Source organism: Bos indicus, chromosome 17, assembly GCF_029378745.1.
Source record: "Bos indicus isolate NIAB-ARS_2022 breed Sahiwal x Tharparkar chromosome 17, NIAB-ARS_B.indTharparkar_mat_pri_1.0, whole genome shotgun sequence".
NCBI lineage: Eukaryota > Metazoa > Chordata > Mammalia > Artiodactyla > Bovidae > Bos > Bos indicus.
In genome coordinates this window covers 11,903,244-11,927,307 of record NC_091776.1, presented here as the reverse complement: position 1 = coordinate 11,927,307, position 24,064 = coordinate 11,903,244, and the positions used below count along the sequence as shown (strand labels likewise).

Below are 24,064 nucleotides of genomic sequence, written 5' to 3'. Positions count from 1 at the left end.
CAGAAAGTGAAGAAGAACTAAAGAACCTCTTGATGAAAGTAAAAGAGGAGAGTGGAAAAAGTTGGCTTAAAGCTCAACATTCAGAAAACTAAGATCATGGCGTCTGGTCCCATCACTTCATGGCAAATAGATGCGGAAACAGTGAAAGACCTTAATTTTTTAGGCTCCAAAATCACTGTAGATGGTGACTGCAGTCATGAAATTAAAAGACGCTTGGTTGTTGGAAGGAAAGTTATGACCAACCTAGACAGCATATTAAAAAGCAGAGACATTACTTTGCCAACAAAGGTCCACCTAGTCAAAGCTATGGTTTTTCAAGTGGTCATGTATGGATGTGAGAGCTGGACTACAAAGAAAGCTGAGCACCGAAGAATTGATGCTTTTGAACTGTGGTGTTGGAGAAGACTCTTGAGAGTCCCTTGGACTGCAAGGAGATCCAACCAGTCCATCCTAAAGGAAATCAGACCTGAATATTCATTGGAAGGACGGATGCTGAAGCTGAAACTCCAATACTTCGGCCACCTGATGTGAAGAACTGACTGATTAGGAAAGACCCTGATGCTGGGAACGAGTGAAGGTTCGAGGAGAAGGGGACAACAGAGGATGAGATGGTTGGATGGTATCACTGACTCAATGGACAGGAGTTTGAGTAAACTCTGGTAGTTTATGGACAGGAAACTCTGATGATGGACAGAAAAGCCTGGTGTGCTGCAGTCCATGGGGTTGCAAAGAGTTGGACACTACTGAGCAACTGAACTGAACTAAACTGAAACAGACTATGCCATTTTATGGTCATGTGATTTTACTTTTGGTATAAAAAGGTAGATAATTAATACAACAAGTAAATCACTACTGCATAATTAAATTTCACTTTATGACCTAGGAAAATACAAATGAGCTAGCTACATTTTTTTTAGAGTGCTTAGACTTTTATCCTCAAAATTCCTATGGTGAGTTGCTAAAACAGTCCTAACTCAGTTTTGATTATGTAACTGCTGCTGCTGCTGCTGCTGCTGCTGCTAAGTTGCTTCAGTCGTGTCCGACTCTGTGCGACCCCAGAGACGACAGCCCACCAGGCTCCCCCGTCCCTGGGATTCTCCAGGCAAGAACACTGGAGTGGGTTGCCATTTCCTTCTCCAATGTGTGAAAGTGAAAAGTCAAAGTGAAGTTGCTCAGTTGTGTCCAACTCTTAGCAACCCCGTGGACTGCAGCCTACCAGGCTCCTCCGTCCATGGGATTTTCCAGGCAAGAGTACTGGAGTGGGGTGCCATTGCCTTCTCCAGATTATGTAACTAACTACAGCTGATTCCCCTTAATGTTTCAGAAAAGACTCATCCCTAAACAGTGATTTCTGGAGCTATGGTATCAGGTGCCGTCACTAAGAAGGAATAGGCAATGTTTTCATTAAAAGATGTCCGTAGGTACCCTTTTTGTTGTTTAGTCGCTGAGTCGTGTCTGACTCTTTGTGACCCCATGGACTGTAGCCCACCAGGTTCCTCTGTTCATGGAATTCTCCAGGTAAAAATACTGGAGTGGGTTGCCAGTTCCTTCTCCAGGGGATCTTCCTGTCCCAGGGATCGAACCTGTGTCTCCTGCATTGGCAGGTGGATTATTTACCACATCAGATATTTATTTTGATATGTACTCTGATAATCATTTCAATATCTTTGAAACTTAAAGTGCCAGAGAGCAAGAAGTGATCATTAAGTAAATCATGTCAATAAATTTAACTAAGAGTCTTTAAGAAAACTGGAAATCTATGTCAATATAATTTTTCTAGTTCCCCAGTAGAGGGCAACTTTTATACATTTTAACGGTCAAAAAAAAAAAATCTATGCACACTGCATCAGTAAGAACCACTGTACATTTAAATAATACGATTTATGTCTATGAATGGATTTTCACTAACAGGTAGCTATAAAATGTCATGAAATTTTAAGTATGTAATTAGAAATTGAATATACTTAATAATGAGTAATTAGCATTTTATGATTAATATAAGTACTATTGCAGGAAGTAGTAACCATTTGGGTAACTTTGAAGTAGCAACCATTTAGGTCACTATGATAGTATGAAATATAAACTGTAAGTGATGAGAGTTCTGTTCTTTAGTAAACATTTTGATTGAATTTCATTATGACTGAGTTCCAAATATAGCTAACATGAATACATAAAATCTAATTAAGAACAGCAAAAAAAGCCATAAGCATCTCAAAATATAATTAACTACCTTTGTGATTATAAACTTTGAAGCAATAATTATCAATGTTCATGTTTTAAATGGTGTCAGATATAACTATGCAACTAAACATGTGTATGTATATATTTGTAAACAGAGTAAAATTCTACTATAACAGCTCATTACTATTAGACATTTGGACATAATGTGTTATGTTCACATTCATTCACTCTTTCAGCATTTATTTACTGAGCACTTACTATGTCCCATAGACCATTCTAGAAGTCAAAGATACAGTGTGATTAATCTGACAGAATTTCTTGCCTTCTTGGAGCTTATATCCCTGCTCATAAAAAAATATATCATGAAGCCTTCTGAAAAGATAAGTTTATAAGATAGATACTTACAATGTCTCATAACACTAGTTTCTTTTTCTAATTAAAAAATTATACTTTGTTTTTAATTTAGAAAAATATTACAAGGAAAAATTAAATGCTTCATGATCTTAATATTCAAAGAACCCTTATTGACCTTAAAGTAATATATAAATTTGATTAGAAAAATATTAATTGTATGGAAAAGTGAAATTTTCTAGCACTCTACTCTTCCCAGAGATGTTAACAGTTTCTTGTGACTCTTTCCAGAAAAATATACCAGTATTTATCCATCCTCTTCCCATTCATCCAGTCTTCTTAAATTATTCAAACGTACACATTTGAGACAGTCATATTTTACACAGTATTCTGTACATAGCTTTGTTTTTTCCTGTTTCACTATGTTTCTTGAGGTGCTTTCCATAAAGTAATATATATGTGTATCTCCTTTTATTTGACTCATTTTATTTTTTAATATAGAAGTATTTTATAACATTCTATCTCCAAAATCCTCAAAATTCTAGTTTTAAAACTGGTTACATAATTTTGCCTGGAATTGATAAGAGCTGTGGAATATGTCATTAATTGGTGTGTTTTAATTTAGGAAGACCAGGAATTTACAGATTTCAAAAAGAAACCTGGAAAAATTACCTTTCCTCTAGAGCAGTACATTTAAAAAAAGGAATCACCATCTGCTTTGGATAAAAAACTTATCAATAACTTCATTAGATCGCATACAATGTAAGTGTGTCTTTGGTTGTGAATTAGAAATGATTTTTTTTTCTAGTCAATTTTTATAATGGTTTTGTGTTATATAATAATTTTTCATGTTCTACTCAAAATTCTTCAAGTAAACATGTAAGAATTACTTTATCTCATCTTATTTATAATACTGCTTTAAACCATGTATTTATTTCAGTGTCAGATTTGATATTAAAATGTGATCATAAGAATTTTTTACTTTATCAAGATATTATGCAAAATAAAATACAGGGCGCTAGGTGGCGCTGTGGGACCTTCCAGATAAACCCACACTGCAACGTTCCGCACTTCGTAAGTTAGTTGTGTGGCTGATCCTACATATTTAAATGTATATTACATATTTTTCTAGATAAATTAGTGACATACAAATAATAAAAATGACATAAAAGTAAAGGTTTGACAGATGACCTCCTTCAGAAAGACATGACTCCCTTTCACAGAACATATTTTCATAGTAACATACTCTAGCTTCTATGTTAAGCTATTTAAAATATCTCTGTATTATAAATGTCATTTTGAGGCATGCTTCTTAATCGGTTATTAGTTTTCACTTATCTCTAATGTTACGTTTTCATATGAATCCAAGAATTTAAAAACCAGCAATCACATATTCTTAAATCATTTTCTATTAGGCGACTTCTTATTTCACAGTACCTATTGTGTTCTTGGGTTCTACAGTATTTTCCTCTCCCCCTAGACGTGACTGCTTGTAGAGCTGTTAATTCCAATACTGACAGTGGCGTGGACCCACAAGGTGAACGTCTGAGTCAGGCCACTTTTTTTTTTTTTTTTTTTTAAACTTTACAATATTGTATTGGCCACTTTTAAGATAATAAGGAGTGAGGGCAACCTAGGGAAAAACAGAGTATATGTATTCAAATCCAGATGAAAAACAAAACCAACACGTACACACAGCCAGACATCCTGCTATGCAGGCCAAAGAAAGCGCATCTGGGGTCTGTGTGAAGCCTGTGGGCCACTTATCCAGGATCTCCAACCAAGCCCAACACATCCCTAACCATCAATCTAGGAACGACACAATTTACAAGAAAAGCCAGGAACTTCAGTTCAAATGAAGGTGTGCACATGGTTTTTGAGCTGTCCTCCTAGACTGTTTACATCATTTATAATATATATTTAATATAAAATGACGTCATTTCTGAACTAGAAGAGATCACAGAGATGAAAAATCCTCTTGTTACTTTAGCTACCCATCACAAATCAGTTCTTCCTGAAAGATAAAACTGGTGAAGCTGTGGTCTCCAGGTGAGGCTGTGCTGTAGAAAGCTAAGTGACCTGATGCTCAGAGGAAGTCGAGAGGGAGTCACAATTTGCTCTGTATGGGGAATAAGCCTTACACCCGAAACCGAGGCAAAATCAGCATGTTTCAGGTACTTCAAGTACTGTCTAAATATCCACAAGAGTCTCTAATAACACTAAAAATCATTTGGAATTTTTAGAGAATTTAATATAGTCAAACACAGATGTATGGAAGAATAGAAGTTACTAACAATTCAGCAGATAAACTCTAGTGGTCAAGAGACTTAAATTCTCCATAATGAGTTACTGGCTCAAGAAAAACGTAAGATTTAGCGGTCTTCCTCCATTGGCAGGGGCTTCTCTCCCTGCAGCCACTTGTATGCCTGGGGGCTGGGCGGTGGGGTGGTATGAAACATTTAATATTGAATGGGTAGAAATATATGATAAACCTACATTTTGAAAGGGCATTTGGTAATGGTGGAACTTATGGTACAAGGTGTGATTAAAGGAAATGAGAATAAATTTTTGACAAACGCAACAAAATTCATCTAAAGGAATGCAGTCCTTTTGAGTTTGTCATGGACAGAAGCCAAACTCATTTGAAATGATATATCATTCCAAATATTTTTAGCTGTCTTCAGAAAGAATGTATGTGCCTCCAAAGAAAATAATATAAAACCACACCATTTCTGAACTAGAAGAGATCACAGAGATGAAAAATCCTCTTGTTACTTTAGCTACCCATCACAAATCAGTTCTTCCTGAAAGATAAAACTGGTGAAGCTGTGGTCTCCAGGTGAGGCTGTGCTGTAGAAAGCTAAGTGACCTGATGCTCAGAGGAAGTCGAGAGGGAATCACAATTTGCTCTGTATGGGGAATAAGCCTTACACCCGAAACCGAGGCAAAATCAGCATGTTTCAGGTACTTCAAGTACTGTCTAAACATCCACAAGAGTCCCTAACAACACTAAAAACCATTTGGAATTTTTAGAGAATTTAATACAGTCAGAGATGTATGGAAGAGGTGATGAAAGGCAGAAGCAGATTAGAGCCGCACTGCTGAATTCTTTTAATTCACTTTTTAGATTGCCTGAAATGCCATCTCAGATGAGCATATTTTTTTTTTGAGCATCCTTTGATTTAATAAGCATCTTGGGTTTTTTAATTACATATCTTCTTCTAGAGCAGCAGTTCCTACAGTGTGGTCTAGGGACCCAGGGGTCCCTAAGACCATTTTGGGGGGACAGTGAGACAAGAAACTACTTTCTACTAAGTAAGACACTATCTGCCTTTTCACCTTCCTTCTTTCACAGTTGCACACTAAAGTCTTCCAGAGGCTACCCAACATGTGAGATTGGAAGGTTTTATACAGAAACAGATATGAGACGATGGCTGTCTTGTGCTAAGCCAGACATTGAAGAGATTTGCAAAATGGTTAAACAGTGGTATTCTTCTCATTAACTTTTCTTTTTGTTTTGGAAAATAAAGTCACTTTTCATAAAAATATGTATGCTTACATACCACAGGCATTTATTGCTATTTTTAAATCAATTGATTTCCCAGCTTTAATTTCAAACATGATAAATACAGATAGAACTAAATGAAAGCGCCTTGAGGTTTTCAACAAATTTTAAGAATATAAAAGGGGTTGGGGAGGATAAATTGGAAGATTGGGATTGACACACACACACTACTAGATATAAAGAGATAACTATTGAGGATCTACTTACAGCACGAGGAACTCTACTTAATACTCTGTGATGACCTATATGGGAAAAGAGTCTGAAAAAGAGTGGATATATGTATTTGTATAACAGATTTGCTTTGCTGTACACCTGAAACTAAGACAACATTGTAAATCAACTATACTTCAATTTAAAATTTTTGTGGAGGCTTCTTCATGTAGACATCCTCCATCAACTCAGTCTCCGGCCCCTCTCTCCTTCCCAGAGGGCACAGGTAGAGCTGAAAGTTCCAAGCTTCTAACCATGGTTTGCTCTTTCTGGTGACCAGCCCTCATCCAGGAGCCCACAAGAGTCGCCTCATTAGAACAAAAGACACTCCTGTCACCTGGGAAATCCAAAGAGCTCTAGGAACTCTGTTGGGAACTGGGATCAAAGACCAAACATTTTAAGATGCTTCTAGCACACCTATCACTTGGGAAATTCCAAGGGTTTTTAGGAACTGGTGTCAGGAACGGAGGACCGGTGTATATTTTTTTTTCTGTTATTTCACTACAGTATAAAAGGTCTCCCTGGTGTCCCTGATGGGTTAAGTATCCTGGGAGCTGCTCCTAGCCTTGGAGGGAAAGGATGTTGCAATGGTTTGGGGAAGTCTTGGTAGTTTGAAGAGGTTTATTCTGAATTACTTACATGGAGAACACTTAGCAGTTCAGAGAATTTTACCACCCACATTCTGGTTTAAATCTTGCCATAGCCCAAAAGAGCACCCATTGAGCATTATGACCCTCTTTTTACAAGAAACTAAGCCTCTGAGAGAATAGTTGGACTCAAAATACTGAAGAGGCGGCCTGGAACAGTGGTCCCCAGCCTTTTTGGCCTAGTGACCGGTTTCGTGGAAGACGATTTTTTCACAGACTGGGAAGTGGTGGGGGTGGTTTCAGGGTGATTCACGCATGTTATATTTATAGTGCACTTTAAGCTAATGCTGTTACTGATCCGACAGGAGGTACTGGGGACCAGAGGCTGGGGACCCCTGGCCTAGACACTGAGGTCTGGCATCTGAAAACAAAGATTCCCTGAGGAGGTACTCTCTAAGCCACTCCAGATAAGCAGAGGTGAGCCTGGACAAGCTGATGGTACATGGCGTTTAGAGCTAGAGGTGTTAGACTTTGAATCTTTGCTCTGCTACACACTAGCTGTGTGACCTTGGCCAAGTCACTAAATTTCCCTGAGTCCCATTTTCTAAATTTAGAAAATGGGAACAAGAACCCCTGCTTTATAGAACTATTATATGTATTAAGTAATAAATGTGAAACACTTAACACAGTGCCTGAAATATGACAGAAATTCAATAAAGAGTTATCATGAATAATTAAAAAAAAAAAAAGAATGTAAAAAGGTCCCCAAAGTTTGAGAATGCTATAATTGAGGTAAGCTATTCCCATCTTGAAAGTGTTAGTCACTCAGTCAGCATCTGATTCTCTGCGGCCTCATGGACTATAGCCCGCCAGGCTCCTCTATCCATGGAATTCTCCAGGCAAGAATACCCAGAGTAGGTAGCCATTTCCTTCTCCAGGGGATATTCCCCACCCAGGAATCGCACCCACGTTACCTGCACTGCATGCAGATTCTTTACCATCTAAGCCACCAGGGAAGCCCCTACTCACAGCTTAGTCTAAATCAATTCTATCCGGGGGCTTTCCTACGAATACTACTGCGAATATAAAACATCTACCACAATGAACTTTGCTGTAAATCAGGAACGGTAGAGCATTAGGGGGCACGTATCTCTCACCTGGGCAAGGCAGGTCTGTCAAGCTTGATACAGGGGGTCAATAGTGGTAGGAGAGCTAGGGGGCCAGGTGAAATGACTCAGATAGGAGAGGGAGCAGAGAGGGAGTCAGGAGGGTACAATGGCAAATATTTGGATTTCAAAATGTGGCCTGTGACCAGCGCTACATCTAGAGAGTGGTTGCTGTTCTCGACCTTTGCTTAACTCTTAGACTTCGGGAGATTCCAATCCAGCCTCCGCAATGAAATGCCAGCCTTCATGGGTTCCAACTTGTCTTTCAAGACCAGTAGTGGCCTACAACATCCCGTATGATCTATTTCATCCTACATCTCCATCTCTCCTCATTCTCCACCAGGCTCTCCATGCTCCAGTCCTGGGTCCAGTCCTTGGTCATTTCCTTGACTGAGCTTTGTTCCCTTTCACCTGCAGACTTTGAATTCCTTGAGTCATCAAGGACATCTTCCTGCCAACATCAATTTCCCCTGAACATGTACTCTCATAGTACCATGGATCTCCTTTGTAGAACTTAGTACAGTAAAAAATTTACTGTTATTTGTATGATTTTTAAATTATTTTCTGCGTGTCTTCCTCTAGGCTATAAGCTTTGTGAGGAACAGGATCGGTCTTATTTTTACTACATCTTGTATTTCCTATACTTTGTAAAATGCTCAGGGCATAGTTCAGTTCAGTCACTCAGTCAGGTCAAACTCTGTGACCCCATGGACTTCAGCATGCCAGGCCTCCCTGTCCATCACCAACTCCTGGAGCTTGCTCAAATTCATGTCCATTGAGTCGGTGATGCCATCCAACCATCTCATCCTCTGTTGTCCCCTTCTCCTCCTGCCTTCAGTCTTTCCCAGCATCAGGGTGTTTCCCAATGAGTCAGTTCTTCATATCAGGTGGCCAAAGTATTGGAGCTTCAGCTTCAGCATCAGTGCTTCTGATGAAAATTCAGGACTGATTTCCTTTTGGATGAACTGGTTGGATCTCCTTGCAGTTCAAGGGACTCTCGAGTTTTCTCCAACACCACAGTTCAAATGCATCAATTCTTTGGCACTGAGCTTTCCTTATAGTCCAACTCTCACATCTATACATGACTACTGGAAAAACCATAGCTTTGACTAGATGGACCTTTGTTGGCAAAGTAATGTCTCTGCTTTTTAATATGCTGACTAGGTTGGTCATAGCTTTTCTTCCAGGGAGCAAGTGTCTTTTAATTTCATGGCTGCAGTCACCATCTGCAGTGATTTTGGAGGCAAGAAAATAAAGTCTTCATTGTTTCCATTGTTTCCCAGTCTATTTCCCATGAAGTGATGGGACTGGATGCCATGATCTTAGTTTTCCGAATGTTGAGTTTTAAGCCAGCTTTTTCACTCTCCTCTTTTACTTTCAGGGAGAGGTTCTTTAGTTCTTCTTCACTTTCTGCCATAAGGGTGGTGTCATATACATATCTGAGGTTATTGACATTTCTCCCAGCAATCTTGATTCCAGCTTGTGCTTCATCCAGCCTGGCATTTCGCATGATGTACTCTGCATATAAGTTAAATAAACAGGGTGACAATATACAGCCTTGACATACTCTCCTGATTTGGAACCAGTCTGTTGTTCCATGTCCAGTTCTAACTGTTGCTTCTTGACTTGCATACAGAATTTTCAGAAGGCAGATCAGGTGGTCTGGTATTCCCATCTCTTGAAGAATTTTCCACAGTTTGTCGTGATCTACACAGTCAAAGCCTTTAGCATAGCCAATGAAGCAAAAATAGATGTTTTTCTTGAATTCTCTTGTTTCTTTGACGATCCAAAAGATGTTGGCAATTCACACCTGGAAGTTTGCAGTTCATGTATTGTTGAAGCCTCACTTGGAGAATTTTGAGAATTATTTTGCTAGTGTGTGAGATGAGAGCAATTGTGCGGTAGTTTGAACATTCTTTGGCATTACCTTTCTTTGAGATTGGAATGAAAACTGACCTTTACCAGTCCTGTGGCCACTGCTGAGTTTTCCAAATTTGCTGGCGTATTGAGTGCAGCACTTTCACAGTATCATCTTTTAGGATTTGAAATAGCTCAACTGGAATTCCATCACCTCTACTAACTTTGTTCATAGGTATGTTTCCTAAGGCCCACTTGACTTCGCACTCCAGGATGTCTGGCTTTAGGTGAGTGATCACACCATCATGATTATCTGGGTCATGGAGATCTTTTTTGTGTAGTGCTGTGTATTCTTGCCACCTCTTTTTAATATCTTCTGCTTCTGTTATGTCCATACCATTTCAGTCCTTTATTGTGCCCATGTTTGTTTGAAATGTCCCTTGGTATCTCTAATTTTCTTGAAGAGATCCCTAGTCTTTCCCATTCTATTGTTTTCCTTTATTTCTTATTGATCACTGGGGAAGATTTTCTTGCTATTCCTTGCTATTCTTTGGAACTCTGCATTCAAATGGGTATAATTTTTCTTTTCTCCTTTGCCTTTTGCTCCTCTTCTTTTCTCAGCTATTTGTAAGGCTTCCTCAGACAACCATTTTGCCTTTTTGCATTTCTTTTTCTTGGGGATGGTCTTGATCACCGCCTCCTGTAATGTCACCAACCTCCATCCATAGTTTTTCAGGTACTCTGTCTATCAGATCTAATCCCTTGAATCTGTTTGTTGCTTCCACTGTAAGGGATTTGATTTAGGTCATACCTGAATGGTCTAGTGGTTTTCCCTACTTCCTTCAACTTAAGTCTGAATTTTGCAATAAAGAGTTCATGATCTGAGCCACAGTCAGCTCCTGGTCTTGTTTTTGCTGACTGTATAGAGCTTCTCCATCTGCTGCAAAGAATATAATCAATCTGATTTCAGTGTTGGCCATCTGGTGATGTCCACGTGTAGTGTCTTTTCTTGTGGTGTTGGAAGAGGGGGTTTGCTATGACCAGTGCATTCTCTTGGCAAAACTCTGTTAACTTTTGCCCTGCTTCATTTTGTACTCCAAGGCCAAACTTGCCTGTTACTCCAGGCATCTCTTGAGTTCCTACTTTTGCATTCCAGTCCTCTATAATGAAAAGGACATCTTTTGGGGTGTTAGTTTTAGAAGGTCTTGTAGGTCATCATAGAACCATTCAACTTCAGCTTCTTCAGCATTACTGGTTGGAGCATAGACTTAGATTACTGTGATATTGAATGGTTTGCCTTGGAAACAGAGATCATTCTGTCGTTTTTGAGACTGCATCCAAGTACTGCATTTGGGACTCTTTTGTTTACTATGAGGCCTACTTCATTTCTTCTAAGGGATTCTTGCCCACAGTAGTAGACATAATGGTCATAAATTCACCCATTTCAGTCCATTTTAGTTCACTGATTCCTAAAACATCTATGTTCACTCTTACCATCTCCTGTTTGACCACTTCCAGTTTACCGTGATTCATGGACCTAACATTCCAGCTGCCTATGCAATACTGCTCTTTACAGCATCAGACTTTACTACTATCACCAGTCACATCCACGAGTGGGCGTTGTTTTTGCTTTGGCTCCATCTCTTCATTCTTTCTGGAGTTATTTCTCCACTGATCTCCAGTAGCATACTGGGCACCTACAACCTGGGGAGTTCATCTTTCAGTGCCCTATCTTTTTGCCTTTTCATACTGTTCATGGGGTTCTCAAGGCAAGAATACTGAATTGGTTTGCCATTCCCTTCTCCAGTGCACCATATTTTGTCATGACATAGTAGGAGTGCAATTGATATTTTTGAATGGAGGAATAAATAATTTCTTGCTTCTAGGACTGATGAATTATAGTAACAATAATAGTATTCTTTGAGCACAGACACTGTTCTATGTACTTTGCCAGGGTCATATAATTCTGAAAACAAACCAAATGATTATCCCCACTTATTGAAGAAGAAATCAAGGGACACAGAAGGTAAAACAGTAATTTTTGAGGTCAAGATATGAACTCAAACAGTTTAATTCTAGAGCCTATAATACAAAAACAGTAATTTGTGAGCTTAATCTTCACTTATAAGCTTGGAACTCAAAACTATTTCTCAGAGAATCAACAAAAGATTGACAAAGTTTAGGAAGCTAGCTAGCAGTTGATGAGTGACCCTGATGGAGAACTGTGGAATATGTTCTGGAATAAAAGGTGTTTAAAAAAACAAGAGAAAGTCATTTTTGTATTGTAGCTTTAGTAGCTTTCTATTTTTCACTGATTAAAAGAGAAATAGACATCTGTACATTCTGTGTTCCAAAAGCATAAGGGCAGTCCAAGATATGATGACAAAAATGATATTCTGTTTTAGACATCTAGAACTAGATAGTATACAAGTTAAGATTTAGAAAAAAATAAAAAACTTTGCTCTTTAAGAAATTATGTATACCTGTGGCGGATTCATTTTGATATTTGGCAAAACTAGTACAATTTGTAAAGTTTAAAAATAAAATAAAATTTAAAAAAAAAAATAAAAAGGAAATGAACCCAGATAAAGCAATAAGCCTAAACTCTCCAAATTAAATAGATACATGGCCTCTTCCCCAATTTGGTTTTATACAAAATTTTCAGTGTGTTTATTTCATAACAAACACAGGTTTTATTTATATTAACCTAGCCATTTGAAATTACAAGCTAGTCTTATGAGTCTTTAAAGACAAAACATGGTTGTAGTTTGAATCTATTTTTTTTCGGTTATCACAGCATTCTTAAGAATAAATATTACATAAGTAAAGCTAAGTGTAAATCTAGGAATACTACAGATTCGGACAATTTATCATCTAAAACCTAATACTCTGTATCATCCCTTTTATGTTTAAGTTCAATTTTATATTGTCAGTATCTCTGTAGTTCCGTTCAACAAATTCAACTATCAGACACAATTCTATGGCAGGCATATCCTAGAAGCTGGGGAAACAATGTTAGAGGTGGCCTGGTCTCTACCAAATAAGATATGATATCCAGTTGTGGCAAAGTAAACAGGTAGAGGCCAAGTAACGGGAGAGAAAGGACTGCTCACCTTATCTAACTGAATGTGGAATTCCGAAAGACGTGACATCTAAACTGAGGTCAGAATGATGAGCAGGAAGAGTCAAGAGAAGGGTGGAGGTGGAAGGTTCTGGAAATGGTCTGGGCAGTGGAGGGACAGCATATGCACCAAGGACTAAACACCAGGAAGTGCGCTCATGGTGTTTCGAGGGAACAGAGGACAGATAGGATGAACAGAATGTAACCAACACCTCCGTGGAGGCAAGAACCTCACAGGTTGCTCATGAAAAGATGACCAGCAGTGGGGACTTCCATGGTGGTCCAGGGATTAAGAATCCACCTTCCAGTGCAGGGAATGCAGATTCAGTCTCTGGTCAGGGAACTAAGATCCCCCCAGCCACAACTAGAGAAGCCCCCACGCTGCAACCAAAATCCCGCATGCCGTAACTAAGACCCGATGCAACCAAAAATAAATAAATACTTTTTTCAAAAAGGCGACCAGTATCTACTAGCCTTCTCACCTTCTAGTAAAGAACCAGAAAGGGCAACTAGGTTAAGGGATGACCTCAAAAAGTGCCATCTGGAGCTTTAACTTTCCTTGAAGGCAATGGCATTCCACTCCAGTACTATTGCCTGGAAAATCGCATGGATGGAGGAGCCAGGTAGGCTGCAGTCCATGGGGTCACTGAGGGTCGGGCACGACTGAGTGACTTCACTTTCACTTTTCACTTTCATGCATTGGAGGAGGAAATGGCAGCCCACTCCAGTGTTCTTGCCTGGAGAATCCCAGGGGCGGGGGAGCCTGGTGGGCTGTCGTCTCTGGGGTCGCACAGAGTCGGACACGACTGAAGCGACTTAGCAGCTTAGCAGCAGCACTAAACTTAAAAATATATATACAATACCAAAATGGCAGCCAAACCAAACATTTCCAGAGCTGCTAGGTTGAGAGATGGTTGGAGTGGAGAGGAGGGTAATAAAGTTAGGATATTAAGACTGTCAGAGTCTTCTGATGCTGGCAAAGGCTTTGTTCTCTGAAGAATATTTATTATTATGGTAAACTTACTCCTTCTGGAATTTTTGTTACTTGGCAAGGAGTTATTTCTATTCAAAAATGGAAAATTCAAAGACCTAAGACCCCTCACAGTATGGTAATCTATATGGCTTGTGCACCGGTGCTGTCTGCGGGCCCCACACCATCAATTATGTATAGACATGTACAGCTACAGCAGTAGCCAGTGTCGTGGGCCTGTCAGGGTTTTCTTAAGAGGAACAAAAACATCTGACTGTGTCTTCTGTTAGAAAACACACGCTAGGTGAAAAGAGGAAGATCTTTGAGAGCAAATATGAGTAATCCTCAATATATAAATTAACTTCTTGTAATAACTGGAAAATGAATTTTTAAAAAGTACTTGAAACCAGAAATATGACTAGAGGGAAAAAAAAGACCTCAAAAATAGATATATGATAGGGTGAGATTAGTTCATCAAAGCCAAATACTTTAGAATACGCAGCATTCATTCTTTATTTATTTGAGGAAAATAACTAAATGGGGGTCACCCAGCTCTGGCCTTACTGAACCAAATTCAAAGGATTCAATGTTTACAACAAGGAGTAGTCACGGTATTTGAAATAAAATGTCTTGTAATCCCCAAACCTGGCTAACTTCTGACGTATGAGTTTTCATTCTAAATGAATGAAGCATTTTCAGACACTGACCAGAGAGTACAAGGACTATGATTGAAAATGCAATCCAAGATATCATATGGAATTTTCCCCATTACCCAAAACACAAAAGCTTTCCCTGGGATTTCAGTAAATGTAGTTCTACACATGGCTGCAGAAATTTAGTTATTCTCCCTTTCTCTAGTGGGTAGCTGAGGTAGCAGCTGGTATGTTTTGAATTTAAAACGTGAAAAAGAATTCTCTTGATCTCTCTCAGTACCTACATAAATGTGCTCAAGAAAATTTGGAGAAATTATTTACTTGGAGTAAAATGACTTTATTTCCTTCCCTGTAAGGTATCTGACAAGCTTTTAAACATCTAAAAGTGAGTTGTACTTTCAAAAAGCATACAGATTTCTTCTGCTGGAAACTCTAATGCATAAAAACATATCATTTACATTTAAGTAGATTTAAAAGCACCCACTTGAATGTATATCTTTGTTCTTCAACACTTTTTGGTAGAATTTTTAATGCCTGATTTTATAAAAATAATTTAGGTGACAATATGGTGAAGTAGCCAGACAAAGATATCATAATTTTCTATTACTTTAAAGAGTCTGTAACAGTCTCATTTTGTCATTCCTGTAGAGGTTAGATCAAATGTCATATTATTCAGCCATTCTATAAAATTGAAAGCATGTTTAAAAATCAATGCTAAGTCATTAGGGAATGCCTGAAACAGATAGGAACCAAATCAATTTCCTTATTTCTTAGATTTAAAATGGAAATAATTTGCTGATCATTCATAGAAGCTGTAATTTAGCAAGACAGATTCCTATAAATGCTGAAATATCTGATTTTCTTAGCTCTTATTCTCTTAACAAGTGATCTCTTCCAGTTTGAAAGTGAAAAATTCCGACATATTTAAACACATGACAGTTCACACACGTGATACGAAACACATGACTTGACACGTCGAGTTAACCGCTTGTTACTAACATAGTCTGTTAAAAGAGACAAAGCTACAGTCCCACTATGATTATGCTTTAACTTCCTGACTTCCGTATTTTGGCTTATGTGCAATTAATTGAAGATACTGCAAATTCAGTGAGAAATGGAATGGAGACCATTTAAAAAATATCTTTCACTGTGAATTTTTAAGTTTGTGTTTTATTACACACATGAAATGTGAAAAAAAAATCTTCAGTTACTGGTCTACTAAGTGACAGGTGATTTACAGAATTATCTCAATGCTCAGAAATGGCAATCCAGTCCAGCACTCTTGCCTGGAAAATCCCACGGACGGAGGAGCCTAATAGGCTACAGTCCATGGGGTCGAAAAGAGTCGGACACGACTGAGCGACTTCACTTCACTCACTTCACTTCAGAAAGTTATCACGGACTATTATTGCTTCAATAAGGTACATAACTAGTCTAGGGGTCACATGGCTACTGACAGCCCTCCCAGCATCTGACTTCCTCCTCCTTTTTTTATTCTTGACTTCCTCCTTCTTGAAACACTTTGGTCTTTGGTTTGTGGAATATTGCTCCTCTTCTACCTTCTTCTTCCTCCTTTCCTTAATTCATGTCTCTTAGAAGATGTTCCCTGACCACCCACTAAGTACATTGTGTTAACACCGCTTGATTGATATTTAGTTATTTGCCCATTATTTGTTACTCTTACTATTCACTCACCCTCCACCCGCCGGTGAAGGTCCCCAAGGTGGAGATCTTGCCTATTCTGCCTATATTTGCAGTGCCTACAAAGGTCCCTGGCACACAGGAAGCCCTAAATAAATATGCTGACTGAATGCATGCCTAGAACTGTGAAGCTGGGATGCAGATCCAGGCCTTTCTAAACTCTAGGGCTATGAGTATTTTACCATACCTGGTTTAATTTGTCCAACTCTGTGCGACCCCATGGACTGCAGCCCACCAGGCTCCTCTGTCCATGGGATTTTCCAGGCAAGAGTACTGGAGTGGGGTGTCATTGCCTTCTCCGAATTTCAAATATAGCGCACCTTTATTAAAAGTTGCTAAAAAGTAAACTCCAAGGAGTTTACTCTTCAGCATCTCAACAATGGATCCTAAACCCTGTCCTCTCTGCTCTCCCCAAAGCCTGTAACTAAAGAAAGATGCTTTACTGAAAGAAAGGCAGTAAAGGGTCACTTAGTCCAGGAAGAAAGAAGCTAACACTTGGCACACTTACTTTTGTACTGAATAATATGTGTATAACACGTGTGTATGTGTATGTGTATATTTATATGCATCTACTTCTGTATGTGTATAATTATTTCCATTTTATCCTCATGGCAAAAATATACAGCAAGAGAGTGGGCCCTGGTTCACTCCTTGGGAAGCTTAAAGCTGAGAGGCTGAGGGGAAGAGAGGCTACAGAGGGAGTGAGTGAAAGTTCTCCACTGGCCAGGCAAAGACATGTTGGTTTTCCTCTGGGTCAGTGATCTAAGGAAGAGATGGACTTGAGTCCTTTTGACTAGGACTCCACCCAGAGGAGTAGATCCATAAAGGCCAAGGGCTGCAGCTGGAGTAGGAAAATGATCATTGCTCGTGTCAGTTAATGTTGTATTGGGAGGTTCCTAGAGAAGAAGCAGGATCATTGAAAAACCCACAGAAGCATCTTGACAAGAGAAAGAGTTGACCTTTGAAGATGCGCTACACTCAGCATCTGAACCTGATTACAAGCCAAGACACATCACTGTATCCATTCATCTCTGACCCCTCCTTCCTCCATCTACCTAATTCTAGAGGGGATAAAAACAATGGCTCAGGAATGAGAAAGGAGGTGGGCCAAGGATGAGAGAGGAAACCTATTAGAACTCTCCCTTCTCACTGTAGATTATTGACCATGAGTTAATGGGGAGGGGAAAGGGGAAAAGCTTCCAACTGGATAGGAGATTGAAGTTTTGACAGTACACTGGATGAGGTTTTTTCTCTATTTATTGAAGTAGAGCAAAGATAGTCTAAGTTTTTCTATATATATCTCATACACATATATACATACCTGGGTAATCACCACATAGACCTAAACATGAACCATTTCTAGTAATCGAGAAAGATTCCTCATGCTTCCTCCTGGCCAAGGCCCACCCAGCTAATGTCACCACTATTCCCACTTTTACCACCATAGGTTAATTTTTCTCACCTTAAACTTCATATACATTAAATCATACATATTCACTCTCTTGTGTCTGGATTCATCAGCTCAGTCTTATGTCTGTAAGAGTTAACTATGTATTTGGGAGGAGTAGTAGCTCATCTCTTCCATTCACATTTTGTGTTCTATTGTACGAATACATCACAACTTATTTATCTATTCCCTGATGATCAACATTTGAAGTTTTTCCATTTTTGTTTATTTAAAAAAAATGTTGCTACAGAACATGTCTTCCAGTGGATGTGTGCACTCATCTGCTGGGCGTGTATGTGATGGCACAATTGCTAAGTCAGAGGGTAGCATGCATATACCAGTCACAGGTATCGCCAAACAATTTCCCAAAAGATTAATATTTGAACCATTTTCCACTACTATCAGTATTACATGAGAATTTCAGTCCCTAGGCATCTGCATTAATATCTATTATTGACCATCTTTTTAAATTTTAGCCATTCTGCATTTTCCTGATGACAATGTTGAATTCTTTTTTATATGCTTCTTAAAGATTTGGATATCATCTTTAACAAAATGTCTATTCAAGTATTTGCCCATGTCTTACTATGTCACCTATATTTTTTACTGATTTGTATCCAGATGTTCAAGCTGGTTTTAGAAAAGGCAGAGGAACCACAGATCAAATTGCCAACATCCGCTGGATCATGGAAAAAGCAAGAGAGTTCCAGAAAAACATCTATTTCTGCTTTATTGACTATGCCAAAGCCTTTGACTGTGTGGATCACAATAAACTGTGGAAAATTCTTCAAGAGATGGGAATACCAGACCTCCTGACCTGCCTCTTGAGAAATCTGTATGCAGGTCAGGAAGCAACAGTTAGAACTGGACATGGAACAACAGACTGGTTCCAAATAGGAAAAGGAGTACGTCAAGGCTGTATATTGTCTCCCTGCTTATTTAACTTATATGCAGAGTACATCATGAGAAATGCTGGACTGGAAGAAGCACAAGCTGGAATCAAGATTGCCGGGAGAAATATCAATAACCTCAGATATGCAGATGACACCACCCTTATGGCAGAAAGTGAAGAGGAACTCAAAAGCCTCTTGATGAACATGAAAGTGGAGAGTGAAAAAGTTGGCTTAAAGCTCAACATTCAGAAAACAAAGATCATGGCATCCAGTCCCATCACTTCATGGGAAATAGATGGGGAAACAGTGGAAACAGTGTCAGACTTTATTTTTCTGGGCTCCAAAATCACTGCAGATGGTGACTGCAGCCATGAAATTAAAAGACGCTTACTCCTTGGAAGGAAAGTTATGACCAACCTAAACAGCATATTGAAAAGCAGAGACATTACTTTGCCAACACAGTTCTGTCTAGTCAAGGCTATGGTTTTTCCTGTGGTCATGTATGGATGTGAGAGTTGGACTGTGAAGAAAGCTGAGCGCTGAAGAATTGATGCATTTGAACTGTGGTGTTGGAGAAGACTCTTGAGAGTCCCTTGGACTGCAAGGAGATCCAACCAGTCCATTCTGAAGATCAGCCCTGGGTGTTCATTGGAAGGACTGATGCTAAAGCTGAAACTCCAATACTTTGGTCATCTCATGAGAAGAGTTGACTCATTGGAAAAGACTCTGATGCTGGGAGGGATTGGAGGCAGGAGGAGAAGGGGACGACAGAGGATGAGATGGCTGGATGGCATCACCGACTCGATGGACGTGAGTTTGGGTGAACTCTGGGAGTTGGTGATGGACAGGGAGGCCTGGTGTGCTGCGATTCATGGGGTCGAAAAGAGTCGGACACGACTGAGTGACTGAACTGAACTGATGAGCTATTTACATAGTCTTGATATAAATCTCTTGCTGGATACCTGACAAATGATGTGTGTATTCTAAATACCTTCTCTGACTTGTGGCTTGCCTTTTATTCTCTAAATGGTGGCTTTTGTTGAACAAATGTTAATTTTAACAAAGTCTGTTTGATCAATCTTTTCATATATAGTTATGATTTTGTGACTTAAGATATTCTCATATGTTTTCTCCTAGTAGACAGGGCGTTTAATACCTGAAAATGACTGGAAAAACTATGGGTTTATTCTGAAATTTTAATCAAAAGGGGGGAAAAATAACGTTTAAAATTACTGAGTGACAGTAATTTTGCTCTGTGTTTGTACCCAGTCGAGTCTAGATCTTCAATAAGACGGTTATACCTGACTTGATTATGAAGATTCATTTGAGAAGGAAGCATAGCATCTCCTTTTGGCAAATGAACACCCTCCTAGTGAGCATAAGAGACACTTATTTTTTAGTTAAGTATATTTTAGATACGACCTAACTAAACAGAATCAAGACTTTTCATTGTTGAATATGTATCAACTGCCCTAGGGCACTCCATGCAAAGATATGCTTCTTCTCTTATAATTTGGTTTTCACAGAAATGGTATTTGCTATGAGTTACTGTGTGTCATGCTGAAAAGATGCTGGGAAGGAAGTCAGAAGTGTTTTCTATCTATTCTGTCACTGACTACGTAAGAATAGCTCATCTACAGCCATAGAGTTAATTCTCCAAAATTGTACATTACAAGGTTGGATTTGGGTTTCTAACCTGTCTGTCCCTAGCTGGTAACCCAAAACTAGAAATCTAGGAGTCAACCTTAACGCCTTTCTCTCTCACCTGCTGTATCTACAGTCACCAAGGACTCTGTTCTGCCTCTAAAATAGCACTGCCTTTCGTCATTCCCCGTGCTGCTCTCCTCTACGCCAAGGTTCTTTTACTCCTGAATTACTGTACCAGCCTCCTAATTGGTCTCCACACCTCTGGTCTAGCCCTGCTGCTGCTGCTGCTAAGTCGCTTCAGTCATGTGTGACTGTGCGACCCCAGAGACGGCAGCCCACCAGGCTCCCCCGTCCCTGGGATTCTCCAGGCAAGAACACCAGAGTGGGTTGCCATTTCCTTCCCCAATGCATGAAAGTGAAAAGTGAAAGTGAAGTCGCTCAGACGTGTCCGACTCATAGCGACTCCATGGACTGCAGCCCACCAGGCTCTAACCCAATTTCCACATGCAGTCAAGGTGGCCCCTCCAAGTTAATAATGATGAAGTCTCCTATAGCATCTGCTCTGGGCTTGGTCCTTTGTAAGCACGATCTCATTTGATGTTTCTAAAACCTGAAGAGGGAGGTACTGTATTTCTCTTTCTTTAAATGGAGTCACTGAAGCTTAAAGAGTAAAAGCAACTTCCCCAAGATGATTCAGAGAAGGAAGGCATCTGCAAGATGAGGTTGCTCACCCTACTTGCCCTTAAGTTCATCGGATGAACCAGGTTCTTCCTCTGTACTGGGCCCCTGAGCGTGCTGTTCCCTGTGCCTGGAATATGTGTTTTCTACTGTCTGCTCCTGAAACCCCTTTTTCCTCAGATGAGATGACACCTCATCTTTCAGGCATCAGCACTCCTGAGGTCCTTGACAGTTAAGGTCTCTATTTAACCCTCTCATATCTTCACCTCTCAGAGCATTTTTCACACTTTATTTGATACTTGTTTAATCATCTTCACTAACTGCATATTCTGTGAGGGAAGGGATGATCTATCTCACTTATTATTGTTTCTGAGGCCCCCATACACTGCCAAAGTTTTACTTGGCACTTGATAAAAGTTAAAAGAAAAAAAAAAGTGTCAGCAAAATATTTAGTGATTGGTGGATTGTTCAGTGAGAAATACAATGGATCACAAAAAGGCAAAATAAACCATCAGATAGAAATTATACTCTTTTCTCAAACAGCCCCCAAATAGATCATTAGCAAGGATGTAAACTTGCTATAAATTCCTTGAGTGCAGTGTCTATATCTTATTCACATCTAGAGTGCTTTCCACACAATGGGCATTTATTAAGTGACTACTGAGCAGAATTGCTTGTCGTGCCTCTCTTTGAATGATCTTCCCTATCTATTACTAAAGACACACTCAAGAATCCCCTCATTTGAAAATACAGACTAGTATGAATTCTGGAGCCAAACCAGTAGTGGTAGTGGTTTAGTTGCTAACTCGTGTCTGAGTCTTGTGACCCCATGGACTGTAGCCCGCCAGGCTCCTCTGTCCATGGGATTTCCCAAGCAAGAACACTAGAGTGGGTAGCCATTTCTTCTCCAGGGGAGCTTCCTGACTCAGGGATTGGACCCGAGTCTCCTGAACTGCAGGCAGATTCTTTACGCTGAGCCACCAGGGAAGCCCTTTGAAGTATATTGTTTAATAATCATCAGGATCAGGTGGGTTCTGTGCTTTGATAGGTCTCAAACAATGATTAAAGCAATGATTAAAACACTGACAAATGCCCAGTGCCCACAAGTTTAGTTACGTATTCGTGAGTCTTAGGAATGCACATCCTATTTCCCGACACCTACTCCACGCCCTAGGTTAACTATTAGTATGATTGTCTCCACGGCCCTTTGGCAGTGTGGAGTACAGATGTGAATGCTTCCGGATCATTGTCCACCAGATCCCAGCCTGTAAGTTACTTTATAATAAACCGAACAACTGATCACATGGAGTTGACTGTCTCATTTTTTGGTCTAAAGATGCCTTCTCAGTTCAGTGGGCACTTTTTGTTCCCTCCACTCTCCAAAATACCTACTTCCTAGGGTTGATACAAGGATTATATGAGTTAGTATAAAATATTAGAATGGTGCCAAACACAGACAAAATGCCATGATACTGCTGCTACTATTTCTACGACTACTACTGCTATCTATCTGCTAGCTGCTTCAGTCATGTCTGACTCTTTGCGACCGCCAGGCTCCTCTGTCCATGGGATTCTTCCGACAAGAATACTGGTATGGATTGCCATTTCCTTCTCCAAGGGATCTTCCTAATGTGGGGATCGAACCCACATCTCTCTCCAGCATTGACAGGCAGATTCTTTACCACTGAGCCACCAGGGAAGCCTACCTGGCATTATGGATGGAGGGGAAAAGATAACTAACACATTTGCCTTCAAGAAGTTCACAGAAGAGAAGAATTTGTTTCAGTGGCAGTTGTAGTAGTAGACTTCCCAGGTGGTGCTAGCAGTAAAGAATCCACCTGCCAATGCAGGAGACATAAGAGATAAGGATTTGCTTACTGGAGAAAGAAATGTCTACCCACTCCAGTATTCTTGCCTGGGAATCCCAAGGACAGAGGAGCCTGGTGGCCCAAGAGTTGGACATGACTTAGCGCGTAAACAACAACAAATAATACCAGGTATAAAGCCTTACACGTTGTTGGTCCATAATAAGTGTCAGTTGGGTGGATTGAGAGATTATTGCATTTCTAAAAAGAGCCAATGCCACAGTCAGATCCAAGTTTTTCTTTAGGTGGATCAAATGCTCACTATTTATTTGAAGGCAAGTTAAAACTGTGCTTTGTAGGTGAATGGGAAGAATGGACTTGGAAAGATTTAGAAGAGTTATTTTGATGGAGCCAATTAATATGAGGCTGCCAGAGCAAAATCACAAAGAGGATTTAGGTCACTGATTCTTACTTGCTTATCCAAGATTCTAACAAATACATGGTTTAAGAAAAACAACAGCAACAACAATACACACAGTAGAAGCCTCTTCCATTTCCTTTTAATACTGCTTTCATTGGAGCGTTCAACGAGGTAAATCGCTAACTTTGCTTATTAGATTAAGATCATATTATTATAGCTTAAGATCAGCAAATAGGGCTTTCCTTGTGGCTCCGTGGTAAAGAATCTACCTACCAATGCAGGAGACACGGGTTTGATCCCTGATCCGGAAAGATCCCATATGCCGAGAAGCAGCTATGGCCTGTACCACAACTATTGAGCCTGTGCTCTAGAGCCTGGGAACCGCAACTACTGAAGCCTGTGCCCCAGAGCCCATGCTCCACGACAAGAGAAACCACTGCAGTGAGAAGTCTGTGTACAGCAACTAGAGAAAAGCACGTGCAGCAACAAAGACACAGCACAGCCAAAAAGCAATCAGTAAATCAATAAAATTATTTTTAAAATCCAGTAAATATAGAAAATAAAAAACTTTGCCTGCAAATTATGGTTCATTAATATCTTTTGTACTCCTAGAAATCACAAGAAAAATACTATATTTAGACAAACATTGAATTTAATCAATAGCAAGTCAGAAATTTGCTTCCTTTTCTCAAATATTTCCATATGTATTCTAACAGACATTTTAAATTAAATCATTAAACTGAAACATTAAACCTCAGAAGTTTAACAAAATTTTTTTTTCTTCTTGTTGACGAATAATGCTTCAAAATTA

At 39.5% G+C, this 24,064-nt stretch overlaps 1 protein-coding gene across 9 annotated transcripts in view; it reads right to left on the bottom strand.

The window, feature by feature from the left end:
• Positions 1 to 24,064, bottom strand: part of SLC10A7 (solute carrier family 10 member 7) — a 323,368-nt gene that overhangs the window by 106,528 nt on the left and 192,776 nt on the right. For 2 of the 9 annotated variants that reach the window (XM_070769033.1, XM_070769032.1), the window contains one exon: positions 5,691 to 24,064. This exon is cut by the window's right edge and continues 52,316 nt beyond it. The exons of the other annotated variants lie outside the window; for them this stretch is intronic. The gene's annotated coding sequence lies outside the window, so the exon portion shown is untranslated. Of the gene's footprint in view, positions 1 to 5,690 lie in introns of those variants that run through there. 9 annotated transcript variants of the gene reach the window in all.